The sequence below is a fragment of the Chiloscyllium punctatum genome, chromosome 39 (assembly GCF_047496795.1).
Source record: "Chiloscyllium punctatum isolate Juve2018m chromosome 39, sChiPun1.3, whole genome shotgun sequence".
Taxonomy (NCBI): Eukaryota; Metazoa; Chordata; class Chondrichthyes; order Orectolobiformes; family Hemiscylliidae; genus Chiloscyllium; species Chiloscyllium punctatum.
In genome coordinates, this window is record NC_092777.1 from 21405372 (window position 1) to 21417437 (window position 12066).

Here is a 12066-nt window from a genome sequence, read left to right on the forward strand (position 1 = left end):
GCCGGTTTCAGTGCTGTATGACTCTAAAAGATCTCCGGCACCAAAATGTAGCAACAGCAAGACAGATCTTCTAATGGTATATCCAGTATTTATCCCCCATCATAGGAAGGAGGAAGTGGTCGTGAAGTGGTAATGGCACTTGTGTAGTAGTCAAATGGTTTCGGTGATTATTTTGGGGATATGTGCTCACACTTCACCATGGAACTGGTGGAATTTAAATCCACTTAACAAAATTTGGAATATGAAGTTAATCTCAGTAATGATGATTATGAAACTGTTGCTAACTATTGTGAAAATGCTTCTGTTTCACCAATGTCCTTTAGGGAGGGAAATCTACCATACCCAAATGATCTGTTCTACATGTGACTCCGGACCCATAGCTGTGTGGTTGCTCTCTGAAATAGTCTAGAAAGCCACTCAGTTCAAGATGGGTAACAAATGCTGGCCTTGCTGGTGATGCCTGCATCTTGTGAAACAAAATCTTAATTATCTGCTCAGCCATCCCTTCCTCCACGTGAACATTAGCTGTGCATAATTTGGTTGCTGCTTTACCTATATAGAGAAGCAACTGATTTACAAATATTTGACTTTCAAATGGTCATACTTATGGACATGATCCCACACTTAGTTTAATTTTAAAAGGCCCAACATATGAACATTTCCTCTACTTATGAATGGCTGCTCTCCATTGTCCTGCATTATGTTCTGACTTGCAAACAAATCAACTTGCTAGCGGACTCCAGAATGGAACCCATTTACAACCCAGGAACTGACTGTAGTATAACAGTGAATAAACTGCAAAGCATTTTTAGAGTTAGAGTGCTAAATAAATAACGGTTCTCTACTTCTTGAAACAATGTTTAGACAGTACTTACAAGGTCAGGCGTGATCTGAAGTTTTGCACATGGGATAAAGTTAAAGGAAAAGGTTCAAATAGAATATTGATGCCAGGAGTTGAGTCATTATGTGGTCTTCATGAAGAAACCAAATAAAGACAACTCTTGAACAATATGCCACCCCTGACAATGGTGAGGTTAATTAGGGTTTTGGGTGGATAAGTACAGTTGGAGCTACAATCCAAAATAGAGCAGGCAAGAATGGAAGCGGAAACTGAACAGGCACAAACAACCTGTAAGAATTCAGAGAAAATTGTAATGTCACCCGAAGCTTGTTACCATCCATGGCAAAGCAGCCCATTTGATTGGAACCTCATGCACCCACTTACACATTCACTCCCTCCATCACTGGCACACAGTAGCAGCAGTGTATGCCATCATCAAAATGACCATGCAACCAAAAGAAATAGAAACAGGATCCTGCACTACTTTTCAGTAGGATCATGGCTGATCAGACATTCCTCACACTCATAACCCTTGATTTTCCAACTCATCAAGAATCTATCGACCTCAGCCTTAATTATACAAAAGGACACTGACCCTATAGCTCTCCTTGGCAAGGAGTTCCAAAGACTCAATCTTCTGAGAGAAGAAACTCATTCTCATCTCTGTCTTAAACTGACACCCATTTATCCTGAGACTGTGTCCCTCTGGTATAGACTCTTCCAGACAGGGAAACATCCTTTTAGCATTTACCCTGTCAAGCCCCTTAAAAATCCCGTATGTTACTGTACAATGAGATCACCTCTCATTCTACTAAACTCCAATGAGTAGAGTTCCAACCTATTTAGCCTTTGCTCACAAGACAATCCCTCCATAACCAGGGGTCATCCTAAAGAACCTTATCTGAAGTGCCTCAAATGAAATGATATTGAACCTTAAACAAGAGGGCCAGAACCACTCACAGTACTCCACATGTGGTCCCATCAACACTTTGTACAGTTGCAGCAAGACGTTACTACTCTTGTACTCCAACCCCCTTGGAATAAGGGCCAGCATTCCATTAGCCTTCCTGATTACCTGCTCCTCCTGCGTGCTAACTTTCTGTGTTTCATGTTCCATTACCCCAGGTCCCTTGTGGCGCAGCTTTCTGCAGTCTTTCACCATTTAAATAATATTCTGCTCTTTTGTTCTTCCTTCCAAAATGAACAACTTCTCCTTTTCCCACATTATATTCAATTTGCCAACTTTTTGTCCACTTACTTCACCTATCAATATCTCTCTATAACCTGCTTGCATCCCTCTTGCAACTTGCCTTTCCACCTTCAGTACATTCACTTTCTTCCTCTGAGTCATTCAGATATATTTTAAAACAGTTGTCGTCCCAGCACTGATTCCAGTGAAACCATCCTGGTCATTTGTCAAAATCTGCTCTGCAGCAATTCCTCAAATGGCTTTTGACAGCACCTCTCACACCCCTGACCTACGCCACCCGGATGGACAACAGTAGCAGATCCATGGAAAAACCATCACCTTCCCTCAACCACCCTAAATTCATACACCATTCCAACTTGAAACTATAGTGTCATTCCTTCACTGTTGCTGAGTCAAACTCCTGGGACTCCCTCCTGAACCATGCCGCAGGGACTGAGTGTTGCAAGAAGGCAATTCACCACCACTTTCTCAAAGACACTTAGGGATGGACTACAAACATTTGTCCAACCAGCAACGCCTGCATCCTGTAAAACATAAAAATAAATGCCTTAGCTGAATGGTTTTCAGCTACAACCTAAAGTGAATGTCTGAAAGGTCGTGCTGAAAGTCTTTGGGCAGCAATGAATGGTGTGAACTTTTCCTTTGTGGTTACCCTCAACTTCTGAATGATCCAAAATATTATTTGAAAATCTGGGAAATAGGAAAACTAGATAAAGTTTCGGATGTTAAGCAAGATTCAGCCATTTGAGAAACACCAAATCATTACTAGAGGTGGCTTACCATCGATTGAAATGATGGCATCATTTGCGAACATTTAGAGCAAGAGAGTCATAGAGATGTACAGCACAAAAACAGACGCCTCGGTCCAATTTGTCCAACATATCCTAACTTAATCCAGTCCCATTTACCAACACTTGGCCCATATATCTCTAAACCCTTCCTATTCATATACCCATCCAGGTGCCTTCTAAATGCTGTAATTGTACCAGCCTCCACCACTGCCTCTGGCAGCTCATTCCATAGAAGTACCACCCTCTGTGTGAAAAAGTTGCCCCTTAGGTCCCTTTTAAATTTTTTCCCTCTCACTCTAAACCAATGCCCTCTGGTTCTGGACTCCCCCTCCCCAGGGAAAAGACCTTGTCTTTTTTTCCTATCCATGCCCCTCATGATTTTATAAATCTCCATAAGGTCACCCCTCAGCCTCCAATGTTCCAGGGAAAACAGCGCATATAAACAATGCAAAATCAAGCATGTCCACCTTTGTGATTTCACACACATCATAAAAAAAAACACAGTTTTGGCTCCTAACATTTATTAGTGTGCAGAAAGATCATAAATTTCCAAATTATATATATGTATATAGTTCACAATTTTAGAATGAGAAAGACGAGTGGGGTAATATGCTGGGATTTTGGGATGCCATAAATAACTAAATTTGGAAGCATCCCTTGGTGCATCTTTGCTTCATTCTTCTTTTCCTTGTGAAGACAAATTGGTCACTATTTCAGAATGTTCCAGCAATGTGCCAGGATTGTCTGAAAGCAGATACTGTTCCAGCTCTAATGGCCAGATTAAGGCAGCCCTCGAATTGGCTTTGGCTGTGATGATTTATTTTGAGCAGACATGAGACAAACTCAAGAAAACCATTAAGGAGAGAATTTTGTTTTGCAACATGTACTGTTGAGAATATTACAAGTTAGTCCAAAAACCAAGACCTAGATCAACATGCAATCTGATTAAAAAATTCCAGTTAGTTAAGGGCTTGAACTTGACTTGCGTTCAATAACTCCAACTTATAGAGCTTAATTAATGGTGTAAGTGTCACAAAGGTACTTCACAGTAGCATTATAAAGTAAAATCTGACATCATGCCATGTAAGGAAGTATTAAGGGCAGATGAATGAAAGCTTTGTCAAAGAGGTGGGTTGAAAGAGGAATCTTCACAGACAAAGAGACAAAAAGGCATAGGGTTTAGGGAGGTAATTTCAATCATTATGGCCATGGTAACTGAAGGCTTCTCTGCTAACAGTGAAGTGATTAAAATCAAGGCTGTTCAGGTGGTTCAAATGGGATAAGCACAGATCCTCTGAGCTTTGTGAAGATAGAAATTGCAGAGTTTGGAAAGGCCAACTCAGTGAAAGGGATTTGAGAGCCAGAATTTTAATGGTAATTTTAACAGCAAGACAAGCAAGACCCAATAATGCTCAGTGAGTACTTGGGGTGATAGATGAACAGGATTTGATGTAAGAACATGGGCAGTTCAGTTTTGGATGATCTCAAGCTGATGGAGGGGAGAATGTGGGAGACATGAAAGGGGTGCACAAGAATTGCCAAATCTATAGGTGACAAAGGCACAGATGAGGATTTGATCAGCTGATGAGCTGAAGCAGGGGTGGAATCTCCTGATATTATAGAGGTGGAAAAAGGTGGTGTTAGTGATGTTAACAATATGTGTTTGGAAGCTCTTGCAGTTTAATCTGATCATTTAGGGAAGAGTTGAGAGCTGTGGGAGTGTGGTTGAGATTGGTGTCCTCAGCATCCATGTAAAATTATAATATTAGACACAGCCAGATTATAGTGACTTGTAACCACAGTCAAAGATGGCTGCCCATTTATATTGCAGAATCATTCTATATTCTAAGGCCTACAAGCCTACCTCGAATGGAACATGAATGAACTGCATCTTTCATCTGTATTGGCAGGTCATCTATTCAACTGGATCAGGAACAAGATTAGATGCAATCATTTCAGACAAAGGACTCTGGCTGAGTGAAGGGTTCCCAACCAGTGAAACCCTCTTTTCATTTAAGCACCTGCTTTCTCTGCAGAGGAGCACAAGCATAAGGCATGCTGAAAAGGCAAGATCCCAATGTGGGTTTCTACCTTGCAATTTTCAAATCCCATCTGCTTTTGCTTTCTCACTATGTGCAGCAGATAACGATGAAGGAGCAGTGCTCTGAAAGCTAACAAACCTGTTGGACTATAACCTGGTGTTGTGTGGTTTTTAACTTTGTCCACCCCAGTCCAACACCAGTACCTCCACATCATTAAGCCACCTTGACATTGACTCTGGATGACTGTTTTCAGCCCAAAGTCAGACAAGGCACCAAAGTTCAACAACTCATTTAACCTTTACTAGATTTTAAAATGTTTAATTTATCCTCATACTCTGTAATCTGTGTATGAGAGTGTGAACTGTGAGCATGTCTCTGAATGCTGGGCATCCTTATTATTTTCCTTATTATTTGTTAAGAACTACAGAAACTAGTTTCTTTTTGTTTTGAAAAACAAGTCCAGAAAACCTGCCTTTAGATGTCTTTTAGAAGTGCCTTTATAGAATAGCCTTTATTGTCGTGGGCACTTGAATGAATGCAGTGAAAAGTTTGTAATGTCACCTCCTGGCACCATCTTATACACAGAATACCTAGGCACAGAGACTTTTAAGTGTTGGTACAGAATTGAAATTGTAAAAAAAAGATTAGAATAGGAATACAGAGTTTAAAAGTCCATGATGTGGTGGGATTCAAGATGGCGGCAATGTCTGCCTTACTGAACTCTCCACCATATCTCAGATGAAGTGATGCTTTTACCCTCCTCATCTGAGCTGTTTTGGAGAAAATTGTTAGTTTTAAGTTAGTAGAATTGCTACATATCTTTTTTGTGATAAGGGAAGATGACTAAAGGCAAAGTGCTGCACAGATCACGACAAGCAGGACACTCCCCTGAAGCAAAGGACACACCTGCGGCCGCAGCATCAGCATCCATTGAAACCCCATTGGACTTACCAGCTCATCAAGGCCTGGCTTCAGAGTTCGTGAAACTTTGAGACAAGATAGAAGCATCGATGGAAGAGACCTGCACCAGGCTGGAACCGATCTCAGCCATGCTGCAGAAGTATGAGCAGGAGCTGTGGTGTCTCGGGAAGCGTGTAGAGGAGATTGAGCGGTGGCCCATGACATCAGAGACCGCGGCCGAATCTTCGGCAGGATGTATCCAGGCCCAGGAGAAGCAGGTACGGGCCTTAGTGGAGCAGGTCGATGACCTCGAAAATTGAGGTTGAAGAAAAAGCATCCAGGTGATCAGGTTGCCTGAGCGAAAAGAGATGAGCAGCCAATCAGTTTCTCCGAACAATGGCTGCTGCCACTTCATGGCTAGGAGGCCGAGGTGGGCCAGGTGTGGATTGAGAGAGCTCACTGGGTCACGGTGCGCAAGCCTAGTTTGGACCAGTGCTCCTGCCCAGATCTAATGCGATTCCAGTTCTATAGGGACAAGCAAAAGGTATTAGAAACTTCCAGATCATTGGGGAAGGATCCACAGGCCCTGATTTACAAGAGATCCAAGATTATGCTTTTCAAGACTGCAAGAGGACGACCTTTGATGATGTAAAGAAGAGATTGAAGGATCTGGATATTCAATACTCCAAAAGGTACCCGGCGGTGCTTCATTTTAGCCACGAAGAGTCGGTGCATGTATTTGACTCAACGGATAAGGCAAAATATGTTTTGGGAACTTTGAAATAGACTGAATGGTCCAAGCAACTGGATCATAAGGTTCTCTTTTCTTTCCTTTTGTTTATTCTTTTCTTTTCCTTCTTCTCTCTGTTTATAATTGTGTTCTGGAAAGTGTTGTTGGATTTTTTTCAGTGATAATTGAAGTTAATGTATGGGGAGGATGAGTGAATTACCCGTTTTTAATTTCTTTGTTCATAATATTTATGTGTCTTTTATCCTTTGCCTGGGTGTGGGGCACGTCTCCAGCCAGAAGGAGCTGTGAAGGTGTTTGTGGGTAGTGTAAGTACCCCCTATGGGCAAGGGGGATAGTCTCCCATCAAGTGTTTTTTGTGTGTTGTAATTGGTTTAGTTTATTTGTTTTCTAGTGGATGTAGATTTTTAAAAGTTATGCTATTGTGGTTTTAGTGTATGCATTTTTTAGGCACTATAAATCTCTAGTTATTTGCACTCGGCACATTGTGAGTAGGGTTCTGCTTCTCAGGGGTTCAAGGGCTTTTAGAAAGATATGGCTAAATATTTTTTTAAATGGTGGACCTGGAACATTAAGGGGAGTCACTCACTGGTCAAGAGAAAAAAAAGTACTTTTGAGTCTTAGGAAGGAGTGGGTTGGTATTGCCCTATTGCAAGAAATCCACCTTGATGATCAGGAGCACCTAACGTTGCAGCAGGGATCATGGGGGGGGGTGGGGGGGGGGGGAGGTGGGGGGGGGTGGTAGTTTGATCGGGGTGTTTCTTTCATCTTTTAACACTAAGAGTAGGGGAATGGCTGTACTCATTCAGAAGAATCTCCCACTTAAGTTAGTACATCAAATTAAAGATGAGTATGAGCTTTTTGTGATACATGGTGAGGAGTATGGCATTACAAATGTTTACTGTCCCCCGGCACACCCCCTCAAATTCCTGACTGATGCACTTTCTAAATTCATTGCCCTTGGAACATGACACACTCTCATAGGGGGAGATTTTAATCACCTCATGAATCCCACAGTAGAAAGGATGCCCAAATGTCCACTAGGTATCTCCCTGAAATCTAAACAATTGGTGGACTTATGCATGGAATTGGGACTGGTGGATGTTTGAAGATGTGTTCACCCTGCGAGTAGGGACTTCACATTTTTCTATAATCCGCACAAGTGTCATGCAAGGATTGACCTTTCTCTAGCCCCATTGGCTCTTTTGAACTCAGTGATGTCCTGTAAAATTGGAAATATGGCCACTTCCAACCATGCTGCAGTGTACTTGGAGGTTAAGATTAAGGGCAATGGAATAGGCTCGCGGCATTGGTGAATGGGTCCTATTATTCTCAAGGACAGCAAGTGTATTGAGTACTTCTTGAATAAGTTTAAAGCATTCTTGGCTATTAATTCAGACACAGCCAGTAACCCGGCTATACTTTGGGAGACTGCTAAGGCCTATGCAAGGGGGATAATTATCTCTTATTCGGCCAGTCAGAAATGACAGAAGGGAGAGCAGCAGCCAAGACTGTCAAGCCAATATTTTGATTGTCTATCGATGGCTAAATTACAGTGAAACATAACTCTCCGGGCTACTTTGAACTTTGTGCTCACTCAGACTGTGAAGAAAGAACTCTCTTTTGCAAAACAAAGGCTATTTGAGCCCAGCGAAATACCTGATATCTGGCTAGGAAAAAGAGTGCTCCCCAATCCATTACATCAATCAGAGAGGGCACTGGGATTCTTACTTGTGACTCCAAAAAGATTAATGCAGCATTTCAGAAATTTTATTCTGAACTATATCGGTCGGAGGGCTGTGAGGATAGGTTGGTTAAGATGGAGTCCTTTTTGAAGAACCTAGACCTCCCAGGTGTAACCTCAGTACAGGCGTCTCTTCTTAATGCTCCCTTGACAGTGCAAGAGATACAGGAGGCAGTAAAACACCACCAAAGTGGGAAGGTGCCCGACCCTGATGGTCTCTGAGTGAATTCTGTGAAGAATTTATAAATATCCTGTCAGGGCCAATGCTGGCCATGTACAATTATTCATACAGTCAGGACTGCCTCCCGCCCTCTCTGAGAGAGACCAATATCTCTCTCATTCTAAAGAAAGGGAAGACCTCAGATGACTGTGCCTCGTATAAGCCCATTTCGCTGTTGAATTTGAAATTTAAAATTTTATCCAAGATACTTGCGTTGAGATTGGAGAAGGTGTTGCCCTTTATTGTAAAGGAGGACCAGACAGGTTTTATAAAGGGCCATAGACCCTCCAATAATATTAGAAGACTACTGAATATGGTCCAAGTATGTCAACAGCTATTGGTTCAGGGCTTGGTGGTTTCCTGAGATGTACAGAAGGCATTCGATGGGGTGGAATGGCCATATCTATTTTACACTTTGGAACAGTTCAGTTTAGGTGGGGTCTTTACCAGGTGGGTGGAGGTCCTGTATAGCGATCCTATGATAGTCATTCTCACCAATGGTGCAAGATCCAGTAATTTTTAGTGTCGGTAGGGGCAGACGACAAAGTTGTCCCCTTTCACCGCTACTGTATATGCAGGTGTTTGACTGCTGCCAGAGGCTATCCAGAAGGACCCCAACATAGTTGCCGTCAAGGTGGGATCAAGGGCGCACAAGATCTCATTATATGCAGATGATGTTCTCCTCTTCTTATCAAACCCGTTTCTGTGCCCCATTTAACACAATGTATTAATATATTTGGATAGGGTAAATAGACAAAGTCTTTTCCCTGGGGTCGGGGAGTCCAGAACTAGAGGTTTAGGGTGAGAGGGAAAAAATTTAAAAGGGACCTAAGGGGCAACTTTTTCACGCAGAGGGTGGTATGTGTATGGAATGAGCTGCAGGAGGAAATGGTGGAGGCTAGTACAATTCAACATTTAAAACGCATCTGGATGGGTATATGAATAGGAAAGGTTTGGAGGGATATGGGCCAGGTGCTGGCAGGTGAGACTGGGTTGGGTTGGGATATCTGGTCAGCATGGATGAGTTGCACTGAAGGGTCTGTTTCCGTGCTGAACATGTCTGTGATACTCTATGACTTTCTTGGGATATAAGATCAGTTTTGCAAAGTTAGAAGTTGTGCCCATGGAGGGTTTTGAGTGAATACCTGATATTGAGGGTGAATTGTGATTCCCCTTCAAGTGGTTGCGGGGGGGCTTTCTTTACCTTAGCATTTTTGTTACTTCCACCTGTCACCAGGTATATAAGGCTAATTTTGAGCACTTGCTTGACAAGATAAGGCAAGATCTTCAATGATAGGGGACCCTTCCAATATCTTGGTTAGGTCAAGTAGCCCTCATCAAAATGAATGTTCTTCCTTGTTGCTACACCCCATGTGAATGCTCCCTTTGATGTTGCCCAGGCAAACATTGCGGAGAGTCAATGGCTGGCTCAATTCTTTTATTTGGTATCACAGGTGGCCTCTCATTAAGATTGCCAAATGGCAATTACCCTAGGGGATGGAGAGGGTAGACTTTCCAGATATTGAAAGATATTTAATAAGCTCCCTTTGATCATTTGTGAATGACTGGGCTTGTGAGGATCCAAGGTCAACATGATTGGATATCAAGGCCTCCCAAGCAAAGTGCCCCCTTATTAATTGGTTGTTTATGGATAAGATGAGGACAGTTATGGAGACTGTCGGAACCCAATCATCATTAGTACAGTCAAAGCATGGAGAGTGATGCAAAAGACCAAAGGCATTTTGCCTAAAACGTCCTTTCTCGCTCCCATAGTTGGAATGCCAGGATTCTGGCCAGGATTGATGGACTCTGGATTTAAACCATGGGCATCTAGAGGAATCTCCTGTCTGGGAGACCTGTTTGAGTGGGAGGTCATGATGTCCTTCAATCAAATGAGTCACAAGCATGGATTGCCCAGCAGAAACATCTTTCACTACTTTCAGGTTAGGGACTTTATCCAAAAAAAAGATCATATTTTGCATCAACCCTTAGAGGTCTGACTCAGAGAGCAGAATGGTACATGGTACAGACAGAACATATTGATCAGCTGGGTATCTGAGAATCCCCTGGGGCTGCTGGAATAGCATAGATTAGTTATGGAACACATCCCCCTGGATTTCCTAACAAACATGGTGCACCAGAAAACTGAACTTTTCCATAAGACATGGCAGCCAGTTTTGAACTCCCTAGAAGCAGATTAGTCAGCCATATTAATTAGGACTTTTGTTTAGGCATAATAATTAGGTTTGGTGAGCCATGTGCTCTGAGAGGGACAATCCCAAATAAATACAGATATAACAACTAATGCTCCTGAAGGTTGGGTGCTGTGGTGGGGTTGCGTTGAGTGGTGTAACTTGTTTAATTATTTGTTGATTTGTAGTAAGTGTAGTTTTGATTTGTTTTGTAGAGTAGGGTCACAGTTAGTTCATTATAATCGTTGTTATACTTTTAGATCGTTATATATTTTGTAATTTTATAATTTTGCAAAGAAAAATTTTCTCATTAAATTTTTGTTTTAAATCTATGATGTAAAGGTGCCAGTGTTGGACTGGGGTGGACAAAGTTAAAAATCATTGAGGAGAAAGTGAGGACTGCAAACACTGGAGTTTTTTTTTCCTGAAGAAGGGCTGATGCCCGAAACGTCGATTCTCCTGCTCATTGCATGCTGCCTGACCTGCTGCGCTTTTCCAGCAACACATTTTCAGCAAAGTTAAAAATCACATAACACCAGATTATAGTCCAACCCCATGACCACAGGTTTATTTGGTAGCACTAGCTTTCAGAGTGCTGCTCCTTCATCAGCTAGCTTTGGAAGAGGATCATAAGACAGAATTTATAGCAAAAGATTACAGTGTCATGCTACTGAAATGATATATTGAACATACCTAGATTGCTGTTAAGTTTTTCATCTTTGAGAATGGGTTGTTTTGATTCATTAATATTTGAACCCCAGAGCTTTTAAGTCACATTCTCAAGATAGCTTATGGTTTTATATAAAAACGGTGACATCTCAGCTCAGACAATGCATTAAAGGTATGAGGTTAGAGTCTGTCTGTATCTCAATCTTGAGTCAGACTGGTTATATTTCCAAAGTAGGAATTTATAAAATGTTGCATGCATTGACTACCGAGAGATGGTGCACCCTTTGAGCAAAATCCAATGTATCTGCAAATATAATTCTGCAAATGCAAATTCACCCCATATATTTATTTGTGTATATATGTCCATGAGAGACAGAGAGAATGAGTGTGTGCACGTGAGTGTGTGTGTGTGAGCATGAGAGAGTGTATGTTTGTTTGTGTGTATGCTTGGTGAGAAAGTGCAGAAAGTGCCTTCAAAGTACTCAAGTTATAGTCCTTTTCCACTGAGTTTGTGTGCTCCGTGGCTCAGTACATGAGACTGCACGGCTTCCACTCATTGGCTTCAATCATAACAGTACATGCCTAGTTAACTACTCACTGAATTGGCAAATATATACTTTTCTTGAACAAAACTTGCGGTAAAACAGAGGTGAAAATAAAACGTAGCCATTGAAACCTCATCCACCTGGTCATAACAGGATATAGGACA